Source organism: Pongo abelii, chromosome 4 (genome assembly GCF_028885655.2).
Source record: "Pongo abelii isolate AG06213 chromosome 4, NHGRI_mPonAbe1-v2.0_pri, whole genome shotgun sequence".
Taxonomy (NCBI): Eukaryota; Metazoa; Chordata; class Mammalia; order Primates; family Hominidae; genus Pongo; species Pongo abelii.
In genome coordinates this window covers 1,530,605-1,553,440 of record NC_071989.2, presented here as the reverse complement: position 1 = coordinate 1,553,440, position 22,836 = coordinate 1,530,605, and the positions used below count along the sequence as shown (strand labels likewise).

General features: G+C 48.5%; 1 long non-coding RNA gene and 1 pseudogene across 1 annotated transcript; both read left to right on the top strand.

Moving 5' to 3' along the window:
• The window catches only part of LOC100438237 (succinate dehydrogenase [ubiquinone] flavoprotein subunit, mitochondrial-like), a 29,261-nt pseudogene extending 12,810 nt beyond the window's left edge, over positions 1-16,451 (top strand).
• A 178-nt stretch (positions 16,452-16,629) lies between these two features.
• On the top strand, positions 16,630-22,457 carry LOC134761374 (uncharacterized). Its single transcript, XR_010139899.1, has 2 exons — positions 16,630-17,091; positions 20,943-22,457. It is a non-coding gene; the product is annotated as an uncharacterized LOC134761374 (long non-coding RNA).
• The last annotated feature ends 379 nt before the right edge of the window (positions 22,458-22,836 follow it).

Here is a 22,836-nt window from a genome sequence, read left to right as displayed (position 1 = left end):
GTAATAAAAAATACAACAGGCCGGGTGCAGTGGCTCATGGCTATAATCCCAGGACCCTGAGGGGCCGAGGCAGGAGGATCGCCTAAGCCCTGGAGTTTGAGACCAGCTTGGGCAAAATGGTGACATCCCGTCTCTACCAAAAACGAAAAAACCTTCAAAAATTATCTGGGCATGGTAACACATGCCCGTAGTCCCAGCTGTTTGGCAGGCTGAGGTGGAAAGATCGTTTGAGCCTGGGAGACAAAGGCTGCAGTGAGTCAAGATTGCTCCACTGCACTCCAGCCTGGGCAACAGAGCAAGACCCTGTCTCCAAACAAATTTAAAAAAAAAAACCTACAACAAATTCATTTCTTATTTTCATCCCTTCCAGGGAGCAGAAAGCTGACACTGACAGAGAAACAGAAGACACAGGTCTGGTTCTTTGGCACCACTTCAGGGGTCTCCATCGTCCACAGGTCAGAAAAGCAACCCAGGAAAGTCCAGGATGAGTCACCTCAAACGAGAGGCAGATGTGTGTGAGTCTGTCTCTGACTTATTTTGAAGTACCCCCCCAGACTCAAGACTTCAACTATCATTTCTGTGTTAATGTCTCCAAACTGCACATTCGTAACCTCAACCGTCAGACGTCCCCAAGATGAGTTCATCTTCCCCACGACAAGCTCCCTCAGTGGTCATGTGGGCTGAGCCCAGTGCCCAACGTCACATGGGGTTCTGTCACGGCTGCGTCCTAACTTTGCATCCCATTATCACGGAAGCTCCATGTTCTCCTACAAAGCTGAAGTCTGCCTGTGCTGCTGCTCGGTTCCATGGCATTCTCCCAGCTCTCAGAATGCTGACTCAGTAAACCCCGATGGAGACCCTACCATGTGCTGGGCATGGAGCACCCCAGTTAATGAGAAGACCTGCCTGCCCGAGGAGCTGACGACCTCACTGCGAAGAGGGACACTGAACAATCCCTGCTTTACTTTTTTTGTACTGTATCTTAACTGTTCTTTCTATTCAGTTTTGCATATAATGCCTTCTGCATATCTTTTTCGTCTCTCCCCCAAAAAATATCTTGAAAAAAAAATAATGCATTTAAAATAGAGACCTAGCAATTGTTAGGTTATAAATGTGTGGTTTTTTGCAGGCACATATGGTGCTGGTTGTCTCATTAAGGAAGGATGTTGTGGAGAGGGAGGCATTCTCATTAACCGTCAAGGCGAAAGGCTTATGGAGCGATACGCCCCCGTCACGAAGGACCTGGCGTCTAGAGATGTGGTGTCTCGGTCGATGACTGGAGAGCCGCGAAGGAAGGTGCGTGTGATTTACCACCAGCATTGTCTGAGCGGGAACACGGGCCGGGGTTGCTTCTGTGAGTTTCAGCACCACTCGCCCTCACCTTCATGTGCAGGCACACGTGTACAGCCACCTCTCTTAGCTGTGGGCAGGTGTCTGTTAGTCTGTGATATTTTCCTAAAGACCTACATTTTGAAAATTTTAGCCAGTTTCTTTCTCAAATATGTGGAACAGAGTTTCTCTTAGTGTCTGTGAGTATGTGACGGAGCATGGGAGAGAGAGACACACACCCAACCTGAAGTCGGTATGTGAACCTTGGGTGTTGTGTCTGATACCCACAGATGTTTTTCGGCAGCTTTCAAAGTCTGTGGGTTATTTGGCTTTCAGTAAGACAGTTTGCAGCTCTTTCATTGCCTGACCCTATTCTTTAATGTAATGACACTTGCTAAATACCTGCTGGTATGGCCTTTAGAGGTTTTACATTTTTATATTTAAAAAAAAAAAAAGAGAGAAGTCAGATGGTTTTTAGGAATATGGTGGCCCTCCGTATCCATCGGTTCCACATATGTGGTTTCAACCAACTATGTATTGAAAATAAAATTGCATCCTTACGAATATGCAGACTTTTTTTCCTTGTCATTGTTCCCTAAACAACAGTGTAACAGCTATTTACGTAGCATTTACATTGTATTAGATACTATGAGTAATCCTGGAGTTGCTGTAAAACTTAAATGTAAAACTGTAAATGAGGATGATTTAAAGTATAGAGGAGGATGTGCATAGGTTACATGCAAATACTCTCCCATTTTATATTAGGGACTTGAGCATCCACGGATTTTGGTATCCGTGGGTGTCCTGGACCCAACCTGCCATGGATACTCAGGGACGACTGTATTTGGCATAGAGGCCTTTCTGATGCTCTTACCAAGGACAGCCGCAGCAGGCTGTGATCCCTGAGACGAGTGTGAGTTCAGTGAGGGCAGAGTTTTTGTTCTGGTTCTTAGCTGTGTCCCAGCACCTAGGATTGTCCCTGGCACACAGTAGATGTTTAGAAAAGATTTGATGAGAGGGTGACCATACATGAGGGGAAATTTTCCTCAGTATCAAAAAACACGTTGAAACTCACACGCTTACAAGATGACGTATTCTCAGTTCTCCTGCCATTGCCGTTCTCTGCCTTATGTGATGGTGTCCTGTCTTACCAGAGACTGTGGCCCTTAGAAAGATCACGTCTACCTGCAGCTGCACCACCTACCTCCAGAGCAGCTGGCCACGTGCCTGGCATTTCAGAGACAGCCATGATCTTCGCTGGCGTGGATGTCACGAAGGAGCCAATCCCTGTCCTCACCACCGTGCATTATAACATGGACAGCATTCCCACCAGCTACAAGGGGCAGGTGATGGTGCTGACTCCTCTCCCACAGCTGGAAAGAAGGCTGGGATGACGGGGCCCACCTCGCAGTTGTCTCTTTAGATCTTACAGGAAAAGACAGATGTTTCCTTCAAGAAAGTACTATGTTGTTTTCTAGATCGCACTTTAAATTTCTATTACTGGAGGATGGAGGGGGCTTGATAATTTATTCCTCCTTAGTAAATTGTCAGAGATACATCATTTGCAGCTTTTTCCATTTTATAATTACTTTCCTATATGATCTTGTGTTATTTCTAATGATCTTATACATCAAGGGATCTATAATTCCTATTTCTAATGATCTTATACATCGAGGGATCTTTATAATTCATTCCATTGAGTGGTTTGTGGTTCACACAGAGCTTATCAGTCACTTAGGCTCCTTGTTGGGTGAGGTGGGTGGAAGCTGTTACGTTCCCTGCATAGACGAAGAGGTGAACAGGGGGTAGAAGAGTCTGGAACATCAGTCTCCCCTGCTGATGTTCCTCCACCTGCCATGCTCCTGGGTCTGAGCTGGAGCACAGGTGGTGAGGGCCTCGGGAACATGGGACATGGGGGACAGTCGCAGATGCTGACATTGGAGGTCCTCTGACCTGCTTCTAACAGCAGGTGCTCAGGGGCAGAGAGGAAAGTGGGGGATACATTCAGAAGTTTCCCTCTGAAGAAGAGTAGCTATGGTCCTTACTTCCTTCTTAGATATGGTCTTTACTTCCCTCTCTTTGTTTCTTGGAGATGGAGACTCACTCTGTCACTTAGGCTGGAGTGCAGTGGCGCAATCTCGGCTCACTGCAACCTCCGCCTCCCAGGTTCAAGCGATTCTTTTGCCTCAGCCTCCCGATTAGCTGGGACTACAGGCACTCGCCATCATGCCTGGCTAATTTTTATATTTTTAGTTGAGACGGGGTTTCACCATGTTAGCCAGACAGGTCTTGAACCCCTGAACTCAGGTGATCCACCCGCCTCAGCCTCCCAAAGTGCTGGGATTACAGGTGTGAGCCACCACGCCTGGCCTACTTCCCTCTCTTTCTCTGACCTGCAGCACAGACACCCTGTTGAGGGAGGTGGGCTTGTGGAGGAATGGGCACCTTGACATTTCACCTGAAATCTTCCTTTCCACAGGTCCTGAGGCACGCGAATGGCCAGGATCAGATTGTGCCCGGCCTGTACGCCTGTGGGGAGGCCGCCTGTGCCTCAGTACATGGTGCCAACCACCTCGGGGCAAACTCGCTGTTGGACCTGGTTGTCTGGTCAGGCATGCGCCCTGAGCATTGAAGAGTCATGCAGACCTGGTAAGTGTTTTCTTCAGGAGCCAGACTATTTGGGAAGGCGCAGGAGGTTACAGTCTTTTTTCTTTTTTTTGAGACAGGGTCAGCCCAGGCTGGAGTGCAGTGTCACAGTCATAGTAGCCTCAACCTCCCGAGCTCAAGCAGTCCTCAACACCTCAACCTTCAGAGTCCCAAGTAGCTGGGACTACAGATGTGCACCACCACACCTGGCTAATTTTTAAAAAATTTATTTTGTAGAGACAGGGTCTCACAATATTGCCCAGGCTGGTCTTGAACTCCTAGACTCAAACAGTCCTTCTGCCTCAGCTTCCCAAAGTATTGGGATTACAGGCGTGAGCCACTGCACCCAGCCAGGTTACAAAGCCTTGATTTGTTACTGGAAATTTGCTTAGTGATCATATAGAGGTAGTCTAGGTTTTTTCCTCTAGAAGTGATTAAACTGAGAAATCCAGAGATTATATGGTGGTAATGTTGGGACTAGATAGAGGCTGGTTGGGGATTTTAACAGTTAAGGTGACATTTTTGGGGTTACATTTTTTTTTTAAATTATTTTGCAGTCATTATTTTCTGCTTAGAAAAAGCACTATTAGGAAGTTGTCATTTTTAGGGGAATCATTACGTATTACTTGCCGATAAAAATCATTTATTTGCAATGAAATATTTAAAATAGTTGGCATGAATGAATATGTAACTTCTTGGTACTTAGAAAAATAATTTAGGCCATTCCAAAAACAAAGTACAACTAACCTCTTTTAGAGGAGAAGGGCTGACTTAGAGTGAACAGGATTCCCACCCTCTACAGACAGATTGGATTTCACTTGCTGGTTTTCTTTTCATGATAGCATCAAATAATGTACAGGAAAAGAAATACCATGTGTGGGAGTGTGAGTCTTATGTGCACTAAGAACAGGACAGTTAGCATCACTCCCACCTCCAGAGATCTTCACAGTGCTTATCCAGCCTCGTGTGCTCAGAACAGTGTGAGGTGGATGAGGCACTGGTGGGTGTTTGTGTGGCAAGGATGGTGGGACCGCAGGCCCACGTTCTTCCCGTTACTTTTCTCTGGTGTTAACTGTTTAGCATCATTTCTGCTGTTTTTATAGAACAGGTGCTTTTTGCTTTTTGTATGAACTCAAGTGAAATAAAAACTAGCACTGCCGTAACTTACAAACATGCGCCCTTTTACATCTGTAGTTAGAAAGGTACGGATAGTATTAAAAGGGTAGCTTACTTCAGACACTGTGTCTCTGTGAATCTGACCACAGCTGGGGAGGCCAGCACACTCAGAGCTGGCGTCTTATCCCAAGCCGTTGCTGATCATCGGTGAAGGCAGAGTTCAGGTCCATTGTTCCTGACGCCACAGGTAGTGCTTGTCTCACTGCATAGCCCTGCACTTTGTAGCAGTGAGGACTGATACCACTTCTCTCAGAGCAATGTAGAAATTTTGAGCTTCTCTTTCTTTGAAAATGCAGAAAAGAACATTTTGTAAGAATACCCTATACTTTACATCTGAGAAACCGCTCACACATGCAGCATCTCACGCCGAATGCTGTGGAGTCAGACTCAAAAGGCTGTACACCTGTGGTTCTGTTGATACAACATTCTGGAAAAGGCACATCTAGGGAAGAAAAGGGATTGGTGGTTGCCAAAGGCTGTTTCCTGATTGTGCTGAGACTTACAGACACAGCTCTTTGTCAAAATTTGAAAAATGCTACATTAAAAATGATGAGTTTATTTTACTGTATCTTTATGCTTTAATTTTTAAAAATGAAAAGGAAAGAAAAAAATGCTTGTAGCATGACAACTTCTCCCCCACCGCCCCCGCCCCAAAAAAAAACATATATATATATATTTTTAGACATAGTCTGCCTCTGTCGCCCAGGCTGGAGTGCAGTGGTATGATCAGGTGCACGCCACGACATCTGGCTAATTTTTAAAAATGTTTTCTAGGGACAGGGTCTCCGTATGTTGTCCAGTATGGTCTTGAACTCCTGACCTCAAGTGATCCTCCTTTCTCAGCCTCTCAAAGTAGTTACATGCATCTATACATGTGTTAAAATTGGTAGAACTGGACTGGGTGCAGTGGCTCATGCCTGTAATCCCACCATTTGGGAGGCCGAGGCAGGCAGATTGCTTGAGCTCAGGAGTTCGAGACCAGCTTGGGCAACGTGGTGAAACCCCGTCTCTGCCAAAAATACAAAAATTAGCTGGGCATGGTGGCTCACACCTGTGTAGTCCCAGCTACTTGGGAGGCTAAGGTGGGAGGATTGCTGGAGCCTGGAAGGCGGAGGTTGCAGTGAGCCGAGATCACACCACTGCCCTCCAGCCTGGGCAACAGAGGGAGGAGACACTGTCTCAAAAAAAAAAAAAAGAAAAAATAAATTGTAGAACTGTCCACCGAAAGAAAAAAGTCAATTTTACTGAATGATCAATTTTTAAAGCATTATAAACAAAAGGGAAAGAAACACCAGCAAGCCTAGAAGCATTTGAGCAGACCCTCAAGAGACCCACAGCCTGGTCCCATGGAGAGGCGGTAGGCGGGGCAGGGCCTGTTTGACTCCTGCATTTCATACCTCCTCTCTCCTGCATGTGTTATCTATTGAAGAAAATATATATATAATGTTATAAAAAAAAAAAACTTTAAAACTTTTTTCAAGACATCTTGGAAACACAAGAGTTGCAAATCTTGGCCGTGTGCAGTGGCTCACACATGTGATCCCAGCACTTTGGGAGGCCAAGGCAGGTGGCTCACCTGAGGTCAGGAGTTCGAGACCAGCCTGGCCAACATGGTGAAACGCCATCTCTACTGAAAATACAAAAATTAGCAAAGTATGGTGGCATACTTCTGTAGTCCCAGCTACTCCGGAGTCTGAGGCAGGAGGATTGCTTGAACCAGGAGGTGGAGGTTGCAGTGAGCCGAGATGGTGCCACTGCAATCCAGCCTGGGCTGTAGAGCAAAATTCCATCTCAAAAAAAACAAAATTGCAAATCTTGAAGTATAGGTGAGAGCACACAACAGTCCAAATCAGCAGGTGACTTTCAAGCACACAGCAGCCACCTTCCTCCCCCTAATGTGAAGGACAGTGGGGTGGCCGGCCCCTTGGACCACCATCTGGAAGGTGTCTTTTTTTCCTCTTAGTGGAGTGACATTTATATACACTTAATGTATATAAATTTGTATACATTTAATTTTTTTTTTTTTGTAAGACAGGGTCTCAGTGTGTTGCCCAGGCTGGAGTGCAGTGGCGCGATCTCGGCTCACTGCAACCTCCACCTTTCGGGTTCAAGCAGTTCTCATGCCAGATAATTTTTGTGTTTTTAGTAGAAATGAGGTTTTGCCACGTTGGCCAGGCTGCTCTTGAACTGACCTCAAGTGCTCCACCTACCTCGGCCTCCTAAAGTGCTGGGATTACAGGCGTGAGCCCCCGCACCCGGCCTGCATTTAATTTTTTAATTTTAGAGATGATTTCTAGTTTATTCACGCTAAGATCACTTAATGGATATCTACTGTGTGCCAACAGTTTTGCCTTTTATGTCCGTTCTTTAAAATTTGCCCCAACTCAACAGATGGCCTCAGATGTAGGGTGGGCTGGCAGTGTGTTAGCTCAGGAGACTTACACAGTTTCCAGGCTCCTTGAGCGGCTGTGCTACATGTTTGTGTGTCGTCCTTAATCCATTGGTTTTTTAAAACGGTTTTCAAAAGTTAAATTCTAGCTTTTTTTTGTTTTAGGAGATAAAGTCCCTCCAATTAAACCAAACGCTGGGGAAGAATCTGTCATGAATCTTGACAAATTGAGATTTGCTGATGGAAGCATAAGAACATCAGAACTGCGACTCAGCATGCAGAAGGTGAGAGCCTGGACTCGCTCTGGAGTGAGCAGGCTGGCCGCATACCTGGTCCTGCACTGGCTTTGTTTTTTTAAAAATAGATCTAGGGGGATGCAGGTGCAGTTTTGTGTGGATGTACTGTGAGGTGGTGGAGTCTGGGCTTTTCATGTACCCATCACCCAAGTCGTGTATGTTGTACCCAGCAGGTAATTGCTCATCGCCACCCCTCCCGCTTTTTGGAGCCCCCAGTCTCTGTTAGTGCGCTCCGTGTGTCCATGTGTACTCACCGTTCAGCTCCCACTTCCAAGTGAGAACGTGTGACACTTGACCTTCTGAGTCACTTCACTTAGGATAGTGACCTCCTGTTCCATCTGTGTAGCTGCAGAAGACATGGTTGTGTTCTTTTTTTATGGCTGAGTAGTGTTTCATGGTATATATGTACCACATTTTCTTCATCTGGTCGTCCGTTGATGGGCTCTTAGGTTGATTCCATGACTTTGCTGTTGTGACTAGTGCTGCGATAAATACACGAGGCTGCACCAGTATCTGGAGCTAAACAGCGGTAGGACGTACTCCTCACCATATCAAGAATGTGAAAGAGACCAGGAGGCCTGAACTACACAGAAGTGCACTTGTTTTCCACGTAGAAGGTCAGCAGGCTAGGGCAGAATTCGTGACTGCTTAGCATCCAGGACAGCCTTCCGTGGTTCACTCGTGTGTGCTTGGGCGTGACCTCCGTGCCCTGACCGTCGCTGGCTGTCATGGATGAGTCACAGCGTGGAGGAGAGGGAGCTGCAGGACCGCCGGAGAAGCTCAGTCCCCAGCAGGGCAGCTTTCTCTTAGAGGTTTCCTGGAGTTCAACACAACACTGGTGCTTACATCTCAGGCCCAGATACTGATCATGTCATCATGCCTGGCTTCCAGCAGCTTGGAAATGTCTTTAAGCTGGGCCTGTTGCTGGCCCTAAATATACTCGGAAGAGAGGGAGAGTGGGCGGCGGGTGGAAACTGATCTGTGCGGCCTGTGCTGCTGGGAGTCGGTCCAGTAGGACCGTCTGTGATGATGGAAATGTTGAGTGTTTGCCGTCCAGTATGGCAGCCATTAGCCACAGGGGCTGTGGAGAACCTGATACATAGTCAGTCTAAGAAACTGAATTCGTCTAATAACAAGGATTCTTGTCCAAGAATGAGATCTCTCCTCTACTATTTGCAAGAATTTCTGCGTATTTTCCAAAAAGAAGTCCATTGCTTTAGTCCTATTCTGAAAGGCATTTGGTGTTAGACACGGGAGAACAGGTTCCCTGCTGACATTTTCAGAGGCCTGTGCCCTTCAGTCTTCAGGTGAGGCTGGGCTTGAGGGAGGCTTTGTGGAACGGTGAGAAGAAGAGCGTGACTAAGGCACGGAAGGGTGAGTGATGCCCTGCAGTGCTTTGTGGATCGGTGAGAAGAACAGCGTGACTAAGGCACGGAAGGCTGAGTGATGCCCTGCAGTGCTTTGTGGATCGGTGAGAAGAACAGCGTGACTAAGGCACGGAAGGCTGAGTGATGCCCTGCAGTGCTTTGTGGATCGGTGAGAAGAACAGCGTGACTAAGGCACGGAAGGCTGAGTGATGCCCTGCAGTGCTTTGTGGATCGGTGAGAAGAACAGCATGACTAAGGCACGGAAGGCTGAGTGATGCCCTGCAGTGCTTTGTGGATCGGTGAGAAGAACAGCGTGACTAAGGCACGGAAGGCTGAGTGATGCCCTGCAGTGCTTTTGTAGGGTTGGAGGGCAGCTGGGAAAGAAGGAACCAGTGCATTAGAGAATGGGAACGCGCCTTCAGATACAGAAATGGCAAATCCATGAGATAGCTTGAAGTGAGAATACTAGAAGCGTTCCCACCAAACAAGGTGCGTCGTGGTGCCTGCTGTATCCCGGGCTCCGTGAGATGCTGGAGTCGGCACTGAACAAACAGAGCTTCCTGTGCTCGTGGAAATGGGTTTCGTTGGGGAAGGGATTTTTCTGCTGACTCCAGCCATTAATAGTAAGAAGCAAAAAAAGAAATGAGGTAAATTGTTGGGAACAGGCCCCCAAATGTGGCCATAAACTGGCTCAAAACTGGCCATAAACAAAATCTCTGCAGCACTGTGACATGCTCGTGATGGCCGTGACGCCCGCGCTGGAAGGTTGTCGGTTTACGGGAATGAGGGTAAGGAACACCTGGCCCACCCAGGGCGGAAAACCGCTTAAGGCGTTCTTAAACCACAAACAACAGCGTGAGCAATCTGTGCCTTAAGGACATGCTCCTTCTGCAGATAACTGGCCAGAGCCCATCCCTTTGTTTCCCATAAGGAATACTTTTAGTAAATCTTATGATTGGCTTGCTGTCAATAAATACGTGGGTAAATCTCTGTTCAAGGCTGTCAACTCTGAAGGCTGTGAGACCCCTGATTTCCCACTCCAATTGCTATATTTCTGTGTGTGTGTCTTTAATTCCTCTAGCACTGCTGGGTTAGGGTCTCCACAACCGAGCTGGTCTCAGCAGTAAATATTGAAAAGGAATAGATACAATTGCCATTATTTACAGATATAATTTCCAAAAAATTCCCAGGGAATAAACTGAAAAACTAACAGAAACAAAACAAGAATGTAGTAAGGTGTCTGGATAAGAGATTTGTATCTAAAAATCAGTAGCTTTACAATGTGCCAGCAATAATCTGCTCAGACATCAGTAAATATCTCATTCATATTTTAAACAAAAAATTAAAAATGCCTTGAAATAATGTAACCAGAAATACGAAAAAAAGGATATGAAAACACGTGGTTGCTAAAGTACATGAAAGAATGTAATACTAGATTCTGAGATGCAATTTTTTTCATTTGTTCTTCCTGAAAAACCATTAGGTTGATGTGCATTACAGTGTTATGATTATGTATGAGTCTAAGGAAAATCAGATGAAATGTCCAAATTAAACCATGAAGGTGCATTGGTAGAGGAAGAGACAATTAGGGTCAGTGGAGCAAGGCACAGTTAGAGGGAGAAGCAAGGAGGAGGAGGGATCACGGAGATGGTGCCTGTCTGTCCCACAGGAAGCAAAAGCTGACGCCCAGTTCCCAGCATACCTACAGTAAACTTCAAGTCCACTGCATAGTATGTTTCTCATCACGGTAAAACCATGAAGGAACTCAGTGTACAAGGAGCTTCTACAAGATAGGCAGAAGACAGTAGCTAGATGGGCCAAGGGCCGCAGCCACCCATGCCCCTCCCTCTCCTTGAAGACCTTCCGCTTCAACACCACCATCACCAGGGCTCTGCTCAGCTCCTCCTAGTGTGTATCACCACAGGGCTGCTGGCTTGTGTCACGTTCACCACCAGACCCCGTGTCAGGAGTCCCGCCAGGGGTGTGGGGAGGCAGCGCTGCCTGGTTGGCCGCGGAGCCGTATGGAACATGGTGCCTCACAGGCAGTCTGCTCAGAGTCCTGGACCCAGGCTGTATCCTGCTGGAAAGGATGTGTGTGAGTCTAAGATGTGTATGTAATAGAAACATTTATTTATTCAGAAGCTTTAGTCAAAACTTCATTTTTAAGTTTGGAGTAATAAACTCACAGTCTGAATTTCCTAATTTTTCTGTTTAATTTACTTAACTTTTAAATGAAATGCAAAACAACAGGTCTAAAAGTTAAGCAGTTCTTGGTACGGCTGCTTCTATGGATTAAAAGTTTACAAATAATATTTTGTGCCACAGTCAATGCAAAATCATGCTGCCGTGTTCCGTGTGGGAAGCGTGTTGCAGAAAGGTTGTGGGAAAATCAGCAAGCTCTATGGAGACCTAAAGCACCTAAAGACGTTCGACCGGGGTGAGCAGACAGTGGGCTCTGTGCACACTGTTGGGCCCTGCCTTCTGCAGGGTGGGCTGGTGTCTGTACCGTCAGTGCTGACTTAGTTCCGTGCTTGCTGTCTAGATGGGTCCTGGCCCACAGCTCTAAAGCCACAACCAGTGATTCCATGGACTAGCAGGCCCAGGCTGACAGCTCGGAGGGCCCATGTGACTGGGTCCCGCCTGCCCCTGATGGAACTTTTTGTGTCCCCAGGAATGGTCTGGAACACGGACCTGGTGGAGACTCTGGAGCTGCAGAACCTGATGCTGTGTGTGCTGCAGACCATCTACGGAGCAGAGGCACGGAAGGAGTCACGGGGCGCACACACCAGGGAGGACTACAAGGTGGGCCTTCTCACCATGCCTACCTGCACCTGCCTTTTCCTGCCACCTGGTGGGACTCAACCCCACACCTGCATTTTCTCTGCATTTTATTTCGTTTCCCCAAAAGTAAATCCAAAAAATGCCCTTTTCCCCTTGGTAACTTCGATCCCTGGGTTCTCGCCATCTTCTGGATCACTGTGACCTTTTCCTTGCTTTGGGTCAGCGTCCACTGATGCCAGCAGTGGCATCTCCAAGCCAATGTGCTTTGTTGTTAGAAGGCCAAGGTTAGAAGTGCAGCCAGAGTGGCATGACCAGGAAATAAATGCCAGTTTATTAAATAACGAGTAAGCCACCGTTTCAAACCTGCCCTGTGGAGGAAATGCCAGTTTATTAAATAACGAGTAAGCCACCGTTTCAGACCTGCCCTGTGGTTTGGAAAAGGTATTATAGAGCCTGCCCTGTGGTTTGATTACAGAGCCTGCCCTGTGGTCACTTGTTCTTCAGATGAACTGATTTTTTGTGCAGAGCACACGTGTTGGATTCTGCCTGGTAAGAGTTTTTTACATATGATAGCAAAAAAACACAGAAAGGGAAGCTAGGGGTGCAAATGCAAGTTCAGGATAAACCACATCAGCAAAAGGACAAAGGCTCTACAAGGCAGGCACACAGGCTGGTTCAGGACCGTGTGTAGGCGGCTGGTGGCAGCCTTTCCAGTCATCTGAACACGGTGAATGGGAAAATCATTTTTATTCACCATGAAATTTTACTGATTTACCCTCCACTAGAATATGCTGATGGCTGTGATCACTGCTCAGAACTTGCTCTTGTCTCCTTGTACATATTAAGAGTTTCCTGCAAAGTATATGAATCCGTGTTTGCCAGAATACAGAATAATAGTAAATTTATTATTTTTATTTTTATTTTTTTGAGATGGAGTCTCACTGTCCCCCAGGCTGGAGTGCAGTGGCGCGATCTCAGCTCACTGCAACCTCTGCCTCCTGGGTTCAAGTGATTCTCCTGCCTCAGCCTCCCAAGCAGCTGGGATTACAGACACATGCCACCATGCCTAATTTTGTATTTTCAGTAGAGACGGGTTTCACCATGTTGGCCAGGCTGGTCTTGAACTCCTGACTTCAAGTGAACCACCCACCTCGGCCTCCCAAAGTGCTAGGGTTACAGGCATGAGCCACTGTGCCTGGCCAGTGCATAAATTTAGTTGGTGACAGCGAGTTTTAATTAGAATAGAAGCCAGGCGCAGTGGCTCACACCTGTAATCCCAGCATTTGGGAGGCTGAGGCAGGCAGATCACTTGAGCCCCAGAGTTCTAGACCAGCCTGGGCAACATGGTAAAAAATGAGCCAGGCGTGGTGGTACACGCAGGAGGCTGAGGCAGGAGGATTGATTGAGCCTGGGAAGTCAAGGCTCCGGCGAGCTGTGATCACACCACTGCACTACAGCCCAGGTGACATACCGAGACCCTGTCTCAAAAAAAAATTTTTTTTAATAAAAACAAGCTGAAAGAAAAGATTGAGGTAGTCTCCCAGCACATGGAGCAAAAAGACAAAGTATATGATAAACTCTTAGGTACATAAAGGATGTCTACGGGAACATGCGGACATGGATTACTCTGGACTCACTGCTGGCTGCACACCCCCTGGCCAGCCATGTGGCTTCCGTGGGTTCTGAACACGTTGATGGTGCCAACCTCCTGGGCTGAAGTGGAAATGGAATGAGTTCTAGGGCATCTGTCTCTTAGGTCATTTTAATGTTTGCTGTGTTTTTTCTGTATTGCTCTGTTTGAGTAATAAGAAATGTGATGGTGTTTCTGGCCTCAGGTGCAGATTGATGAGTACGATTACTCCAAGCCCATCCAGGGGCAACAGAAGAAGCCCTTTGAGGAGCACTGGAGGAAGCACACCCTGTCCTATGTGGACGTCAGCACTGGGAAGGTCAATGTGGAGCTTGTTCTCACCACAGCCCAGCACCCACACGGCCCCGCCCAGGTCTGCGGGTTGGCCTTGCTGATGGTGAACCGGGAGGAGCAGGCCAGATTTAAATCAGCTCCTGACAGATTTGAGGCACCACTGAAAAAATCCAGTGCCTGCAGGTAGTTCAGAGGAGCCTTAAGGAAGGGTTGCTCCGTGGTGTGGGCCAGATGGAAGTCACTGGGCAGGAGCAAGTGTCCAAGGCCTGGTGGCAGGGGAGGAGATGATTGTGGACCTAGCAAGAAAGTAAACATCTGTGGGGTGGGGACACACAGCCACTACCAGAAACCAGTCCCACGCCAAGGGAGCCCAGAAGAGACCCCTCCCCTCTCCTCCCATGGGCTGGGCCAACTGGAAGCGTCTGCAGGGGAGCTGAGGGGATGTGGTGCAGCCCTTAGCATCCCCTGGGCACTCAGCAAGCAGAGAAGGGCAGAAATGGAGGCGGGGTTGGGGTGAGCTGCATCCTGGGAACAGCCAGCTGAGGGTGTGGTAGGGGGGTCGCAGCCGTGTTCCACACATGGTGAGCAGCGTCCTGGGAACAGCCAGCCGAGGATGTGGTAGGGGGTTGCAGGTTGTTCCACACAGGGTGAGTGGCGTCCTGGGAACAGCCAGCCGAGGGTGTGGTAGGGGGGTCGCAGCCGTGTTCCACACATGGTGAGCAGCGTCCTGGGAACAGCCAGCCGAGGATGTGGTAGGGGGGTTGCAGGTTGTTCCACACAAGCACAGCATCCTGGGAACAGCCAGCCGAGGATGTGGTAGGGGGTCGCAGCTGTGTTCCACACATGGTGAGCAGTATCCTGGGAACAGCCAGGCAAGGGTGTGGTAGGAGGGTTGCAGGTTGTTCCACACAAGCACAATTCACCCGTGTGGCATTTCCGCTGGGCATTAAGATTCAGAAATAATGAAGATAGAAAGCTTTTGCCCTTAAACTTTTCATAGTTTGTAAGAGTCATATAATCACTTAGCTGTGTCTGTGGAAGTTACCTTTGGACTCTCACTATCATCTAGTGTGTCTGTGATTCAGGCAGTAGGTCATTTTTAGGATTTATCATGAAGGCCATTGCCTGATAGTGTATAGAAATCACACTTCACTTGCTTAGCACAAGTCTGTTTTTAATGTTTCCGGGTTCGGGTTGTTTTGTTTTTGTTTTTCTGAGATAGAGTCTCATCTCTGTTGCCCAGGCTGAAATGTGGTGGCTCGATCTCGTCTCACTGCAGCCTCAACCTCCCCTGGGCTCAGGTGATCCTCCCACCGCAGCCTCCCGGGCACATGCCACCATGCCTGGCTAATTTTTATATGTTTTGTAGAGACGGGGTTTCTCCACATTGCCCAGGCTAGTCTTGAACTCCTGAGCTCAAGTGATCCACCTGTCTTGGCCTCCCCAACAGGCATGAACCAACACCCCCAGCCAGTTTTAGTGATTTTTCAAGAAATACATACTCATTTTAGAAAGTACAAAGAGATTGAAATAAGAGCTGTCTAACCAGAGACGACCCATTATGGTTTAAATTTCTTCGTATATGTGCCTACCTTTTCCTGTGTGTGCATATTTAATACACAGCTTAAGTATTCCTTCTCTGAAATCCTTGGGACCAGAAGTGTTTTGGAGTTCAGGCTTGTTCAGACTTTGGAATATTTGCATTATACTTACTGTCTGAGCATCCCTAATCGGAAGATCTGACTCCATAGCACATTTCTTTTGAATGTCATGTTGGTGCTCAGAAAGTTTCAGATTTTAGAGAATTTCAGATTTTTGGATTAGGGATGTTCAACCTATATAAATATTTACTTTGAAGTAGAAAAACTGGAAGTAGATAGTTTAAACATAAAGTATCTTGGTATAGACAAGGGTTCTCCCACTTTTCATGACGGGAGCATTTTTGTAAAGTACTGAGAATCTGGTACAGTGTCATTTTCATTGCTCTGTTCCACTCTGCGGATCTGCCGTCATTTACAGTCCCCTGTTGCGCATGTAGATCATTTTTGAATTTGTTTTTGGAAAATACTGCAGCAAATACCTTTAAGTTCACATGCTGTAAATCTACTTTTATAGTTAAAATTTTTTAAAAGGAACACAAGAGATGGTTTTTTGTACATTTTTGTGCTTAACTTACCACTGACTCTTCTTTTCAAGGTCACCCTGGAATATAGACCCGTAATCGACAAAACTTTGAACGAGGCTGACTGTGCCACCGTCCCCCCAGCCATTCGCTCCTACTGATGAGACAAGATGCGGTGATGACAGAATCAGCTTTTGTAATTATGTATAATAGCTCATGCATGTGTCCGTGTCATAACTGTCTTCATACGCTTCTGCACTCCGGGGAAGGAGGAGTACATTGAAGGGAGATTGGCACCCAGGCTGGGAGCTTGCCAGGAACCCAGTGGCCAGGGAGTGTGGCACTTACCTTTGTCCCTTGCTTCATTCTTGTGAGATGATAAAATTGGGCGCAGCTCTTAAATAAAATATAAATGAACAAACTTTCTTTTATTTCCAAATCCATTTAAAATATTTTACTGTTGTGAGTTTAGTCATATTTGTTGACCTAAAAATCAAATGTAATAATCTTTGTATTCCGTTACATCAAAATCCAGATATGTTCTTGTAGTTTCTTTTTTTTTTTTTCTTTTTTTTTTTTTTTCTTTTTTTTTTTTTTGAGACAGGATCGGTGCAGTGGTACAATCTCAGCTCACTGCAGCCTCAAACTCCTGGGCAGCTCAGGTGATCTTCCTGACTCAGCCTTCTGAGTAGTTGGGGCTACAGGTGTGCACCACCACGCCCAGCTCATTTATTTTGTAATTGTAGGGACAGGGTCTCACTGTGTTGCCTAGGCTGGTCTCAAACTCCTGGGCTCAAGTGATCCTCCCTCCTTGGCCTCCCGAAGTGCTGGAATTATAGGTGTGAACCACCATGCCTGGCTTTGTTGTAGTTTATTTCTAAGTTCAAATTAATGTTGGTGCCTGAGAACGAATGGAGAAAACTAACAGTTCCTCCTTTTTCTTGGCAGATGGTTTACTAGGTGAGTGTGTCCTCGATTATTCAAATCAGGGGTCCCCAATCTCCAGGCCACAGATTGTTACCAGTCCATGGCCTGTTAGGAACCAGGCTGCACAGTAGGAGGTGAGCAGCAGGCCAGTGAGCCTTTCCGTGTAAGCTCCACCCCGTCAGAACATTACTGTGTGAGCTCCGCCCCCTGCTAGAGCATTACCATGTGAACTCCGCCCCCTACCAGAGCATTACTCTGTGAGCTCCGCCTCCTGTCAGAGCATTACTGTGTGAGCTCCGCCCCCTGTCAGAGCATTACTGTGTGAGCTCCGCCTCCTGTCAGAGCATTACTGAGAGCTCCGCCCCCTGCCAGAGCATTACTGTGTGAGCTCCGCCCCCTGTCAGAGCATTACTGTGTGAGCTCCGCCCCCTGTCAGAGCATTACTGTGTGAGCTCCGCCTCCTGCCAGAGCATTACTGTGTGAGCTCCGCCCCGTCAGAGCATTACCGTGAGCTCCGCCTCCTGTCAGAGCATTACTGTGTGAGCTCCGCCTCCTGCCAGAGCATTACTGTGTGAGCTCCGCCTCCTGTCAGAGCATTACTGTGTGAGCTCCGCTTCCTGTCAGAGCATTACTCTGTGAGCTCCGCCTCCTGTCAGAGCATTACTGTGTGAGCTCCGCCCCCTGCCAGAGCATTACTCTGTGAGCTCCGCCCCCTGCCAGAGCATTACTCTGTGAGCTCCGCCCCCTGTCAGAGCATTACTGTGAGCTCCGCCCCCTGTCAGAGCATTACTGTGTGAGCTCCGCCCCCTGCCAGATCATTACTGTGTGAGCTCCGCCCCCTGTCAGAGCATTACCGTGAGCTCCGCCTCCTGTCAGAGCATTACTGTGTGAGCTCCGCCTCCTGTCAGAGCATTACTGTGTGAGCTCCGCCTCCTGTCGGAGCATTACTGTGTGAGCTCCGCCTCCTGCCGGAGCATTACTGTGTGAGCTCCGCCTCCTGTCGGAGCATTACTGTGTGAGCTCCGCCTCCTGTTGGAGCATTACTCTGAGCTCCGCCTCCTGCTGGAGAATTACTGTGTGAGCTCCGCCTCCTGCCGGAGCATTACTGTGTGAGCTCCGCCCCCTGCCGGAGCATTACTGTGTGAGCTCCGCCCCCTGCCGGAGCATTACTGTGTGAGCTCCGCCTCCTGCCGGAGCATTACTGTGTGAGCTCCGCCTCCTGCCGGAGCATTACTGTGTGAGCCCCGCCTCCTACCGGAGCATTACTGTGTGAGCCCCGCCTCCTGCCGGAGCATTACTGTGTGAGCCCCGCCCCCTGCCGGAGCATTACTGTGTGAGCCCCGCCCCCTGCCGGAGCATTACTGTGTGAGCTCCGCCCCCTGCCGGAGCATTACCGTGAGCTCCGCCCCCTGCCGGAGCATTACAGTGTGAGCTCCGCCCCCTGCCGGAGCATTACAGTGTGAGCTCCGCCCCCTGCCGGAGCATTACTGTGTGAGCTCCGCCCCCTGCCGGAGCATTACTGTGTGAGCTCCGCCCCCTGCCGGAGCATTACTGTGTGAGCTCCGCCCCCTGCCGGAGCATTACTGTGTGAGCTCCGCCCCCTGCCGGAGCATTACTGTGTGAGCTCCGCCCCCTGCCGGAGCATTACTGTGTGAGCTCCGCCCCCTGCCGGAGCATTACTGTGTGAGCTCCGCCCCCTGCCGGAGCATTACTGTGTGAGCTCCGCCCCCTGCCGGAGCATTACTGTGTGAGCTCCGCCCCCTGCCGGAGCATTACTGTGTGAGCTCCGCCCCCTGCCGGAGCATTACTGTGTGAGCTCCGCCCCCTGCCGGAGCATTACTGTGTGAGCTCCGCCCCCTGCCGGAGCATTACTGTGTGAGCTCCGCCCCCTGCCGGAGCATTACTGTGTGAGCTCCGCCCCCTGTCGGAGCATTACTGTGTGAGCTCCGCCCCCTGTCGGAGCATTACTGTGTGAGCTCCGCCCCCTGCTGGAGCATTACTGTGTGAGCTCCGCCCCCTGTCGGAGCATTACCATGAGCTCCGCCCCCTGTCGGAGCATTACTGTGTGAGCTCCGCCCCCTGCCGGAGCATTACTGTGTGAGCTCCGCCCCCTGCCGGAGCATTACTGTGTGAGCTCCGCCCCCTGTCGGAGCATTACTGTGTGAGCTCCGCCCCCTGTCGGAGCATTACCGTGAGCTCCGCCCCCTGTCGGAGCATTACTGTGTGAGCTCCGCCCCCTGCCGGAGCATTACTGTGTGAGCCCCGCCCCCTGCCAGAGCATTACTGTGTGAGCCCCGCCTCCTGTCACAGCATTACTGTGTGAGCCCCGCCTCCTGTCACAGCATTACTGTGTGAGCCCCGCCCCCTGCCAGAGCATTACAGTGTGAGCTCCGCCTCCTGTCAGAGCATTACTGTGTGAGCTCCGCCTCCTGCCAGAGCATTACTGTGTGAGCTCCGCCTCCTGTCAGAGCATTACTGTGTGAGCTCCGCCCCCTGTCAGAGCATTACTGTGTGAGCTCCGCCCCCTGTCAGAGCATTACTGTGTGAGCTCCGCCCCGTCAGAGCATTACTGTGTGAGCTCCGCCCCCTGTCAGAGCATTACTGTGTGAGCTCCGCCCCCTGTCAGAGCATTACTGTGTGAGCCCCGCCCCATGTCAGAGCATTACTGTGTGAGCTCCGCCCCCTGCCAGAGCATTACTGTGTGAGCTCCGCCTCCTGCCAGAGCATTACTGTGTGAGCTCCGCCTCCTGCCAGAGCATTACTGTGTGAGCTCCGCCTCCTGTCAGAGCATTACTGTGAGCTCCGCCCCCATCAGAGCATTACTCTGTGAGCTCCGCCCCCTGCCAGAGCATTACTGTGTGAGCTCCGCCCCCTGTCAGAGCATTACCGTGAGCTCCACCCCCTGCCAGAGCATTACTGTGTGAGCTCCGCCTCCTGCCAGAGCATTACTGTGTGAGCTCCGCCTCCTGCCAGAGCATTACTGTGTGAGCTCCGCCTCCTGCCAGAGTATTACTGTGTGAGCTCCGCCTCCTGTCAGAGCATTACAGTGTGAGCTCCACCCCCTGCCAGAGCATTACTGTGTGAGCTCCGCCCCGTCAGAGCATTACTGTGTGAGCTCCGCCTCCTGTCAGATCAGTGGTGGCATTAGATTCTCATAGGAGTGGAACCCTGTTGTGAACTGCACATGCGAAGGATCTCGGTTATGCGCCGCTTATGAAAATCTAATGCTGATGATCTGAGGTGGAACCGTTTCATCTCCAAACCATCCCCACCATCCCCACACTTGTCCGTGGAAAAAGTGTCTTCCATGAAACCAGTCCCTGGTGCCAACAAGGTTAGGGACCACCAATTTAAATAACCAAATACTAAAAGAACTAGCATAGAAGTAAATGGGCTGCTTCTTTATTTTTAGACTGTTCTTTTTAGAGAACAATGACAATTATTTCCAAGTTTGTCATTAGAAAATATTAGGTTGGTGCAAAAGTAATTGCGGCTTTTGCCATTACTTTCAATGATAAAAGCCACGATTACTTTTGCTCCAACTTAATATGATAAATTTGTTCCTTAAAGTGTATTTTTGGTAAGAAAAACCTTTTGTTTTTCCTTCTATTAATTTTTTGTTTTTTTCTTGGTAGAGACAGAGTCTTGCCGTGCTGCCCAGGCTGGAGTGCAGTGCTGTGATCTCAGCTCACTGCAACCTCCACCTCCCAGGCTCCAGCAATCCTCCCACCTCAGCCTCCCAAGGAGCTGAGACTACAGACGTGAGCCACCATGCCTGGCTAATTTTTATATTTTTTACAGAGACGGGGTTTCACCATCTTGCCCAGGCTGGTCTCAAACTCCAGGGCTCAAGCAGTCCTCCTGCCTCACCCTTCCAGAGTATTGGGATTATAGGTGTGAGCCACTGCCAGAAAAACTTTTCCTAAGGCAAGGCAGGTTTTACATTATATTTAGATTTTCTTTTTAATGATGTCTTTTTTGGCAGTGCACAGCCAGAGAACAACACATCACACACAGGAAACAGTTGTGCTCATGTGATGGGGGCCTCAGCACTAGGAAGGAGTGGACTATTGGCACATGCAGCAGCTTGAATAGATCTGAAAGTCACTACACTGCGTAAGAGAAGCCAAATTTAAAAAGTGCGTACTGTGTACAGAGGGTGTCGAGAACGCCTCCTACGTGACAGAAAGCAGATCCGTGGTTCCCTGCAGACTGGCAGGAGCAGATTCCAAAGGCACAAGAAGAAGCTTGTGGGTAGAGTGTGTTCATTACCTTCTGCGCATTACACCATAAAAAAGCTGGTAATAAAAATGTGAACCAAAAACAAAGGTGAAACTAGGATAAAATTCCTCACCTGTGTGATTGGTAAATGTGCAGGTTTGCCGTCGTGCTTTGTTTGTGAAGCTGTGGGATACAGGGACTCTCATACGTCACTGTGGAATGCAGAACGTTGCAGCCTCATGGAAGAGGATTTGGCAGCATCTAACAAAACTACCTGGCATTTGCCCTTTGACTCAGCAATTCTAGAACCTGCCTCAAAAAAACTCTGGCAAAGAAATGAAAGGACTTTACTCACAGAGTTCTTTTCACAGCCTGAATGTGTTTGCAACCAAGTTCTTCACTGCGGCATTTGTAAATGTAGGGAAAAGAGAGAGATCAGGCTGGTACTGTGCCTATGCAGAAAAAGAAGATGTAAGAAACTCCATTTTGATCTATACCGAGTGATTGTTTTGCCCTGAGATGCTGTTAATCTGTAACTTTGCCCCAACCTTGAGCTCACAGAAACATGTGTTGTATGGAATCAAGGTTTAGGGGATCTAGGGGTGTGCAGGACGTGCCTTGTTAACAGTATGTTTATAGGCAGTATGCCTGGTAAAAGTCATCGCCATTCTCCATTCTCGATAAACCCGGGGCACAATGCACTGCAGAAAGCCGCAGGGACCTCTGCCCAGGAAAGCCGGGTACTGTCCAAGGTTTCTCCCCACTGAGATATGGCCTCGTGGGATGGGAAAGACCTGACCATCCACCAGCCCGACACCCGTGAAGGGTCTGTGCTGAGGAGGATTAGTAAAAGAGGAAGGCCTCTGTCTCCTGCCTTCCCCTGGGAACGGAATGTCTCAGTATAAAACCCGATTGTACATTTGTTCAATTCTGAGATAGGAGAAAAACCACCCTGTGGTGAGAGGCGAGACATGTTGGCCGCAATGCTGCTCTGTTACTCTTTACTCCACTGAGATGTTTGGGTGGAGAGAAGCATAAATCTGGCCTACATGTACATCCAGGCATAGTACCTTCCCTTGAACTTATTTGTGACACAGATTCCTTTGCTCACATGTTTTCTTGCTGACCTCCCCGCTGTCACCCTGTTCTGCTGCATTCCTCTTGCTGAGATAGTGAAAATAGTGATCAATAAATACTGAGGGAACTCAGAGACCGGTGCTGGTGTGGGTCCTCAGTATGCTGAGCGCCGGTCCCCTGGGCCCACTTTTCTTTCTCTATACTTTGTCTCTGTGTCTTATTTCTTTTCTCAGTCTCACATCCCGCCTGACAAGAAATACCAACAGGTGTGGAGGGGCTGGGCCCCTTCGTTCTATAGTTATTATAAATGTACAGGAACGTTAAAAGGAACTTGTTTGTATAATGTCACTCAGTACAATGTATGTAGCCCAGGAAATGACCAATCTGATGGGGGTTATAACCCATCCAAGCCCCCTGCAACCACCGTTTTTAAAATAAAAAACTGGTCCTTTCCTTGGCGATACAAGTAAAATAATAACTAGAAGAGAAGAAAAAGAAATTCCCAAACAAGTAACTTTAAAATTTGATGCTTGTGCAGCCATTAATGGTAACAAGCTAGAATTAAAATGGAGTTCTCTTAA